Source organism: Poromitra crassiceps, assembly GCF_964638095.1.
Source record: "Poromitra crassiceps genome assembly, chromosome: 12".
Taxonomy (NCBI): Eukaryota; Metazoa; Chordata; class Actinopteri; order Beryciformes; family Melamphaidae; genus Poromitra; species Poromitra crassiceps.
This window is the reverse complement of record NC_139632.1, coordinates 45,500,317-45,510,670: the sequence shown is the minus strand read 5'-3', so window position 1 is coordinate 45,510,670 and position 10,354 is coordinate 45,500,317.

Here is a 10,354-nt window from a genome sequence, read left to right as displayed (position 1 = left end):
ACTCCCTCCCTGCATTATACTGTCATACCTCTGGAGACTATTTACTATTTCCTATTAAAGTTTACAATGGCTTATTGAATTTATTTTTTCTTTCTGTAATTTCCCCCCCACTGTCTCCCCAATTGTACTTGACCGATTTCCCCCTGCTGCCCCGGTCGCTGCTCCACCCTCTGCTGATCTGGGGAGAGCCGTAGACACACACATGCCTCCTCCGATACATGTGCAGTTGACAGCGGCTTCTTTTCACCTGACAGCGGGGAGCTTCACCGACCGGACGTAGCATGTGGGAGGATCACGCTATAACCCACCAGTTCCCTTCGGCCCCGAACAGAGAGGAGGCGCTAACGCAGCAGCCAGGACACATACCCTCAATCGTGCCTGTATGGACGCCCGACCAAGCCGGAGGTAACACGGGGGCGCGAACCTGCGACCCTCGTGTTGGTAGCCAGTGAATCTACCACTACACTACACTACCCGGGTGCCCAAGTTTACAATGGCTTCTCAGCGGTTTGGCTTTCACCACTTGCATTATGCTAAAACATGTTTATATCCACATTGGGGACGTCACCCATGCCATTACAGTAAACCAAGGCAAATTGGTGATGGGAGTTTTTGTGCAACACCCGACAACATAAACAATAACTACTGCATGAAAACACTGGGTTACATCTGACCAATTTGATTTTGGTTTGTGGAGTGTGACCAGTGTTTGGTCTTATCTCATGGATAAGTTCCACACATCAAATAGAGCAGAGATGCTGGATCTCATTTGCATAGATTTCCATATGTGCAGACATTTGAAAAAGATAGTGACATGATGGGCCTAAACTTAAATACATGAAACATGCATGATGCCAAATATCTTCAAAGGATGTGCTGTGTAATTGGCAGCTGAAATTTCATCCCTGCATATTTTGAAATGTGCTCCATCTAATACTGGGGTATACTGCTTAATAAATAAGCCCCAATGAGACGGTCTGCCAATAACACTGCTAAGGGGCAGTCTGCCCCAATCAGGGGAGCCCAATATTGATGACTATGCCAGCTATTGTAACAAGAGAGAGCTAGTTAGCAAGCTTTGCTTTTTGTTTTTTACTTTTCTCCATTCAGTATCTATATTAATTTGAAGAAAACTTCGCACCGTGGGCAAGTTTGCAACTGCATAAAACAGGGTTCCTACACATTTTCCATTGAAGAATTCCATACTTTTCCAGACTTCTCTGTCAGACCATATTTGACATTTGAGTAGTGTGTTGAAAAGTGGTGGGGGCATTGTAAATGACACCTATGGCCACACCACAATAGACCCTTCTCACGGGGGCCATTTTGTGTCGAAAAGGCAGAATAAACACAGGTGCAAGCAACCCACTAATGAGGGTTTCCAAATTCCAATCATGGAAGTTGGAAACTCTCATTAGTGTTTTGCTTGCACCTGTGTTTCCCCTGCCTTTTCGACACAAAATGGCCCCCGTGAGAAGGGTCCATTTGGCGTTACCACCGCCGTATCAAGGATATGGTCGTGGTTAAGAAAACCCTAATCTTAACCACAGGGAGGTAGGCTGGAGAGGGAGGTGGGGAGGTTGGAGGGAGGCAGCGTTGTTTAAGATTATGGTAAGAATCTCAGTGCAAGCCAATCAGAGGCAAGTGTGTCTTGTCAAGAAGTACAGTTAGTGGGATCCTGGCTGACGTCACGGTCTATGGTGCCTTCAAAGTGATCAGGACAAAAGAAAACGGGCCAGTCCTGTCAAAGGGGCTTCTGGTTCAACAGTAATAGTAAAATAAAATAAATATATATGTATATATTCATTTCCAGGGACAGCACTACACCGGGGGAAGGGGGGCTATAGCCCCCTCACAAATCTGCCAAGCCCCAGTTAAGCCCCCTCAAGCATTTTAGTATCTTTTTTATTTAAAAAACAAAACAAATGTGTAAAGTTAATAACCAGGTTTGAATTTATTTAATTGATAAAAAGATATGTATCAAACTGCCCAGCAGGAATACATACATACATTTTTTAAAAAAAGTATTGAGGTTGAGACACTTTTACATGCTATCCCTTGGATGTTTTATTGTCTCTATATTCATGAATAAAGTCAGTCAATAAATCAATCAATCAATTAATCAATCAATCAAAAGGCTTATTTCCATTGTGGACTTTTTCTTACCCTGATATTAACAGAACCAATCATCACTCCTCATGCCTAAACCTAACCAGTCATCAAAGCATGCTCGTTTTAGTTGAATCCCAACATGAAGTATGATTGAATGTGGCAGCTCTTAATTTTCTGACGACTAAAGGGCTGGGCAGTGGGCAATATATCGATTTTAACAATTTTATATTGATATTGTGATATGAGACTATATACAGTATCATCTTAGATTTTGGATATCGTTCGTTATATCGTGATATGGCATACGTGTTTTTTCCTGGTATTAAAGGCTGCATTACAGTAAAGTGATGTGATTTTCTGAACTTACCAGACTGTTCTAGCTGTTGTTATATTCAGGGATTGCCAATAGGCTAGTAGTGCATACAGAGTCCAGCTGCTCCGCTCGCAGCGGAGGGAGGGGGCAGCAGTGTGTATGGGAAACGCTTTGATGTTCATCACTTTAACATTGTTCCCCCTGGTCTGAAAAAGTCCACGTCAACATGGTGGAGAGGCAGAAAAACAGCAGGCTAGCTTCGCTCATAACAGAGCTATTTCATAGAAGTTGAATTCACATCACATTGTAGGCTACTCACAATGGGATGAATGAATGAAGAATGTATAGTTTCTTCTTTATCAAAGTTTTCACAACATAACCTCTCAGCTCCGCGGCTCAGTAAACTGTCTGCGCACTTCTCATTTGAATGTGTGTTTGTTTAAAGTCACTTGGTGTCCCGTTTGAGTGGCGTTTGCCGTGTTTAAGCACCGTGATTTGCTTGATGGTCCAAAGGTCCAAACACCACCCAGCCGGGAAACTAGAGCAGGCCATCTCACAAAGCAACACACCTATTACTTACAGACAATAACAGCACGGTTGTATTTGCCTTTACCCACTAATCTGTGGAAAATCCCCTGATTTCGTATTCCTCCAACTGCACTGCTTCCCTTCACTGCTCTCTGGATGGGCGGAGCCCTAGAGCTATAGGCCATCAGATCACCTGTGGCAAATCCTTTTGCTGCAAACCATGGGAGCACAAGCTGGCTGGCCTCCCCTGGATTCTTCACCCTCATCACTGTTTTGCAGTGTAAAAATGATTAGTAAGTTTTACTTTTTTTGATTTTGCTTTGGTAATGTAATGTAGCGTTTCAGGTAATCCAAGTATTACCTGTAATGTGATGTGCAATAGAAGTGTCTAGATTGCACCTAGGAACTAATGTGTGTGGGTGTGTTCCTAGGGGGAAGGGGGTATATAGGACCAGCGGCCGGGGGCCGGGAGTCAGTCAGGCCATGTGAGCGAGCTGACCGGGTGGTTGCAGAGCTAGCAGCGAAGCTAGCTGCTAGGAGCTATATTGTGAAGACAAGAATAAAAAGCCTGTACCAACTTCAAGTCTCCAGTTCCTTGGACAAATACTCACTTCGTTACATTGGTGTCAGCAAGTAAAGCGGTAACGCCTCTGATTCGGCCGAGAGGGGAGAGGGTGAGAAGGAATGGCAAAAGAGACTGGGTGGTGCGGTTTTTGGGCTCTAGATCTAGCGCTAGTAAGTTAGCTACCAGGGGTGCTAACTGCTAACTGCTAGCTGCTAAGACCACGTGCGATGGTGCGCGGAGAATGGCCATCGGTGAACGGGAGGAAAGGGGAGCTGACGGCGGGGATCAGCTCGATGCTGGCGGGCATGGAGGCCCGTGTGTTGAGAGAGGTCGGACGGCTGGTGGAAGAGACTCCTGCCTGGGCAGTAGAGGTGATGCGGGCGCTGCGGGAAGTCATGCAGCGGGTGGACTTGATGAGCGCGGAGGTAATGCAGCAGGGAGAGCGGCCGGAGGAGCCACGGAAGAGACTGTGTTGGACCTGCGGTGAGCCGGGCCACGTGGCGAGGTGGTGCCGAGGCGGTCCCGGGAGACGGACCGGGTATGCGGGACAACGACATGGACAGCAGGGAGCCTGCTGGGCATGCGGCGAGATTGGACACCTGGCTAGAGAGTGTCAAAAGGCTGTCGGGGACCGGAGGGCAGCGGGAGAAGAGAGACGTGCAGGCGGCGGACAGGTGAGACTCTGCTGGACTTGCCAGTCGCCGGAGCACTTGGCCAGGGACTGCACTGAGAGTGGGGAGGCCGGAGGTGAGACACGGGCTGGGGAGAGTGTGAGCAGCCGGGGAGAAGAGAACGTTGTGACGGATAGGAGAACGGTGCTGCAGGGGAACAGCCAGAGGGAAGAGAGGGATATCGTCTGCAGCGTTGTTACAGTCGGGAGAGCGACGCTCGTGTCTCCGAGTGAGCGAGGGGGGTTACCGCCGGGGGAACCGGCCCAGCCTAACCGCTATACACCCCCTAACGTTGCACTGCGGAGAGCCGAGGGGAAGATCGACGCCGGTGGTGTTCGCTCTGCTGTCCTCAACCCTGGAGGAGGGGGACGGAAAAACGAGCGGAGAGCCGAGGGGAAGATCGACGCCGGTGGTGTTCGCTCTGCTGTCCTCAACCCTGGAGGAGGGGGACGGAAAAACGAGCAGAGAGCCGAGGGGAAGATCGACGCCGGTGGTGTTCGCTCTGCTGTCCTCAACCCTGGAGGAGGGGGACGGAAAAACGAGCGAGTGCGAGGCCGGGAGGACGACGCCAGGGTCATCTGGAGAGTCGACGGGCGCGAGTGGAGACCGGAGGACGAGGATGTCGATCCGGTGCTCGTTCGTGCATTTGGCTACTGGAACAAACAAAAGGGGGGACCGAAAAGAGTGCTTCAGGTGGGACAGAAGCTGGGAAAAGGGGGGATGGAAATGGGGTTTAAAAGAAAAGTTAAGGAAAATGTGGGGGCTTGTGTTTAATTGAGATGTGGGGGTTATTGTTGAATGGGAAATGTGGGTTGAATTTAAATGTGTGAAAAAGAAAGGAAATAATGGGAAAACTAGACATTATGGAGTGCCTAATGGGAAACTAGACATTATGGGGGTACCTAATGGAAAACTAGACATTACGGAGTACCTAATGAAAACTGGACATTATGACGGGGGTGCTGAAAAGAAAAGACTGTTTGTTGGGGAATTAGAATTTGATGTGGTGATGGGAAAATTGTTGTGTTGGGTGTGTTTTGGTACAGGGGGATGTGTGTGGGTTGTGCATGTCGCGTGGAAGCGACATTAAAGTTGGGTGGGGGAAATGTAGCGTTTCAGGTAATCCAAGTATTACCTGTAATGTGATGTGCAATAGAAGTGTCTAGATTGCACCTAGGAACTAATGTGTGTGGGTGTGTTCCTAGGGGGAAGGGGGTATATAGGACCAGCGGCCGGGGGCCGGGAGTCAGTCAGGCCATGTGGGCGAGCTGACCGGGTGGTTGCAGAGCTAGCAGCGAAGCTAGCTGCTAGGAGCTATATTGTGAAGACAAGAATAAAAAGCCTGTACCAACTTCAAGTCTCCAGTTCCTTGGACAAATACTCACTTCGTTACAGTATGATTATTTGTAGAGTTATTCCTTCATTTTGGATATTATATCATTAGTCATTGGTTGGATTGTTTGGATTTAATTGTTACTTTTGTTGAATCACTATGGATTGACTTATGTTCTTCTCTTTCTCTATTACCAGCAAACCAGCAACAACTTATGGTGTATAAACAAAAGACTGGTGTTGGAATCCAAGCCTCTGCTGTATTCTGTCCTGGCCAACAGGCCATTGTGTTGGGCCTCACCTGGAACCAGGCCTTAGACCTGTGCTGCACCCACCCTCACCACCATTCCTTATTGAAACATTTTACATAGTCATTATATCCACATTACTAATGATTATTGATCAAAAATCTCATTGTGTAAATATGTTGTGAAAGCACCAATAGTCATCCCTACAATATTGTCGCAATATCAATATCGAGGTATTTGGTCAAAAATATTGTGATATTTGATTTAGTCCATATCGCCCAGCCCTACCTGTGATATCTCACATGTGGCTAAAAGAATAGACAATAGAAAATATAGATATACATTATATAATGTATCATCATTCAGCTTAAAAATACAGAGATAGGATTTCTGGGCCATATCACCCTGCCCTCTGCTGGAGGACGTGGGCATCAGACTGTGGCTTCAGGAATGTTTACAAATACAAGCTGGAGATTGTAGGATTCCACCTGTGATGCTTCTTTATCATCAGTAGTTTGAACACTAAGCAAATAAGCTGATGAAGAAGACTGGGTGAAGTCTCTCTGACTCTGGCCCAGAGTTTTGGTTCGATTCCCGATCGAGGAGAAATGTTGTTCCTCAAACTGGTCTCCCATCTCTTTAACATGGCTGGAAACACCCGCCCGAGCCTCAGACACTTTTGAATGGCAAAAGCCAGAGGAAAGAGTGAAAACCGCTGACAAAACAAGTATTAAGAAGTCTGACCTGGTGGCAAAGAGGCTTTGCTTGCTGCCCTGCAGTGTTGAGGCCTCAATCTCTTTGGAGGTCGTGGGTTCGAGTCTCAATCATTTTGAATGGCGACAGCCAGAGGAGAGAGACAAAAGCGCCCGTGATTAGCTATGTCAAAGTCCGATACATAGACTAAAAGCTAAAATATAGCCGTTTCCAGATTTTGACCTATAGCCAGGCATTTCAAAAGTCACACAGTGAGAAATACAGCATCAGTTCACTGTCTATGTCAGCTGCCTCCAGAGGAAGAGGTTGTGTGTTCTCAGCTGGAATGTGTACAGACTGAACTTTCATCTGTGTTTTTTGAGGCAGCAAGGTTATTTGTATTTGAATAAAAGTGTAAATAGGTGTATAAATCTTCTTTTAGTTTTTATTACACTTGTTGTACAAGTTTTTTTTTTTTTTTTTTTTACATTTGGCCTTTATTTATTGTTATATAGGACAGTAGGCAGACAGGAAAGGTGGGGAGAGAGAGAGGGGATGACATGCGGCAAAGGACCGCAGGTTGGATTCGAACGTGGTCGGCCGCGCGAAGGGCCCAGCCTTCGTGGTATGCGTGCTACCAGGACACACGACACGAGGATATTAAAGTGTTAACATAAATGTTCTTCAATAAACTATACTGCAAAAGAGGGTTCCTACTGTGGGTTTTGATCCCTTGTCTATCAGAACAGGGACAACTGCACTCACCACTCAGCCACACAGAGAGACCCATAGAGCTCAGGCTTATACATCCATGACACACAGACAGTGGCAGAGGAAACAAATATTTTTTATAAATATTTGTATAAAATAAATAACATTTGTAAAAACCCGCATATTTGTGCTTTTCCGAATACCGGGTTTGGCTCCACCCCTAGTTCAAACTTCTAGCAGGTTGTTGGAGGATACTGATTGGCTGTTCAATAAAGTAATTACTAATTAACACCAGAAGGTGTCCCCTGGTGGCACACTGAGTTGAATGTGTAGTTTACCATGTAAGCTTCAGTCCTCCCACAGTAACCTGGTTCAAAAATGTTCTTCTTTCTTCCTCTCTCTCTCTGTCTCTCCCACAAGCATAAAATGTCTGAAATAAAAAAAAGATAAAAGAAGCTTATCTTTGTTTTTTACCATTACATTTTTCTCAGACTTTATGACCCTGCCCCCCCCCCCCCCCACACACACACACACACACACACACACACACACACACCAGCTTTATGTTGATTGAGAGCTGAAATGTAACATTTTTAAAACCAGACAGGTCAAACTTTTTACAGCGGGATTTTTGCCAAACTCCGTTCTCTCTCTCTCTCTCACTATTTCTCTATGTCGATCACTCAAAGGAAAGCCAGGCTACCTTCAGGTATCCTAGGTAAACCGAGCCTCCACGTGACCTCTATGTGCTATCAGTCACGAAGAAACTTAGGCTACAGGCATAGCCTGTGACGTCACGTTGAAGGCTGGGTTTACCCAGACTAGCCTTCAGCTACATTCAATTAAATTCAGCTTGGGGTGTGTAGTTTACTATGTAAGCTTCAGTCCTCCCACAGTAACCCTGGTACAAATCCAGCATACAGGATTTTGTTGCATAATTCTTCTCTCTTCCTCTCTCTCTCTGTCTCTCCCACAGGCATAAAATACTTTATGACCCCCCCCCCCCCCCCCCCCCCCACACACACACACACACACACACACACACACACACACACACACACACACACACACACACACACACACACCAGCTTTATGTTGATTGACAGCTGAAATGTGAAATTTTTAAAACCAGACAGGTCAAACTTTTTACAGTGGGATTTTTGCCAAACTCTGTTCTCTCTCTCTCTCTCACTAGTTCTCAATGTCGATCACTCAAAGGAAAGCCAGGCTACCTTCAGGTGAAACCAGGAAATTTGTCATACTCTGTTGTTGCTTTTAATCAATTTAGAAAGGTGATCTAGAGTCTAAATTGATGTTTGGAAGTCCAGAAATTAATCTCTTGCCATAACTGAGTCTACTTAACTATTTCTAAATTGACTAAAAGCTAAAATATACAGTAGCCTTTTCCAGATTTTGACCTATAGCCAGGCACTTCAAAAGTCATACAGAGAGAAATACTGCATCAGTGGCAGTGCCTTTGTGGTTCACTGTCTATGTCAGCTGCCTTCAGAGGGATAGGTTGTGAGTTCTAATCTGGCATGTCCACAGAATTAAATTTCATCTGTGGATTTTTAGGCAGCAAGTTTTTATTACACTTCTAATTACTTTGAGGATATTAAAGCCAGGCGTAAACAGCTGGTGACATTAAAGACAGGGCTCGGGAATCGAACCAATAGTCCACCTGTCAGGTAGCAACACAAACACAGCTACTCAGCCTGCTGAGCTATGAGCTGTTCGGAGTCCACCTTCTGAATTCTACACACTGTGTTCACACTGAAAACAACACAGAGCATAAAGAGTGAGATAGGTTGGAATCGATGGAGTGAGCAGCTGTTTATCTGACTGAGCTAGAGTCCTGATGAGACTCCTACATCAGCTTATTTCTATCAGTGTTCAAACTGATGATGATGATAAAAAATAGCATCACTGGTGCTGCCTGAGGCAGGGATTGAACAGACAACCTTCAGACATCACACAACAGCCACATGTTTATCTGAGTGAGCTATAGCCCACTTCCTCTTATAACATTTCATATTGTAGCTTTAAACCTTGATCTGTGACTGTTGAAGTAGGTCTGACAAGGAGATAAGAGAATATCTCCATTCTCTTGAGAATATGAGCGGGTGATTTGAAAAAGAAAGTTGCGCTTCATAATTAGGAAGTTCTTTACCGGACTTAAGAGCCTGAAAATCTTCTGTAAATATCCTGCAGTCTTCTTTTTTTTTAGATTATTTTTGGGGGGCATTTCTGCCTTTATTTAGATAGGACAGTAGGCAGACAGGAAAGATGAGGATAGAGAGAGAGGGGATGACATGCGGCAAAGAACCTCTGGTCGGATTTGGACCCGAGCCTCCGTCATATGTGCTACAAGGTGAGCCACCTGGCACGGTATCCTGCAGTCTTTGATATGTTACCTGGACCAGATGTTTCCAGGTACTAAATCGGCTGGGATCCAGTAGATGTGGATGCTGATTGATCTGTGTGAGGCCACCACCACCTCAAGTCAGGGAGTGGTGGGTGTGTGTGTGTGGTGAACAGGCCATTGTTCAGAGGGCATAACGAGAAAAGCTCTGTTCCATCTGTGAGCTTCTGTCAGCTGTTTTTACTCTGATGGTTTTGGCTCCAGTTTGGATCTCATTAGTTTCTCATCTTGCTGCTGATTCCTCTGATCCATGTCCACTCCCAAGGTTTATAAAGACCATGTGCTAAAACTGAGGGACTGCTGGTTACACTTCAAGCCTTGGCTGAGCACCCAGAGGGAGATGTTTCAAGGGTTCAGTTGATGTGCAGATGATTGAATGGCAAATTATGACGGTTTTATGATGGGCTTTTAGACACTTAACAAAAACCTTTTCTCTAGTGGCAAATAAATAAGAAGTTACCCTGGCCCAGCAGTCAAATCACCTGGCCTAATGGACAAGGTGTATGGTTTTGGATCAGAAGACAGAGTTTTAGTCCCTTTGTGGTAAACTTTCTAGTTCAGCAATTCCAGAAGTTTCTTTTAGAGCTTCAGGCATTATAACTGTGATTGGTAGTAGGCCTAGTTGTCAGTTTGTGACATGGTTTTTCCACGCAAAAGGTGCACATAACACGATACAAGAGAGACAAACAAACAACATTACATCATATTTGTCTGTCATGCATTCAAATTAAAGTAACTAGCCTGTTTTGAAAATGTAAG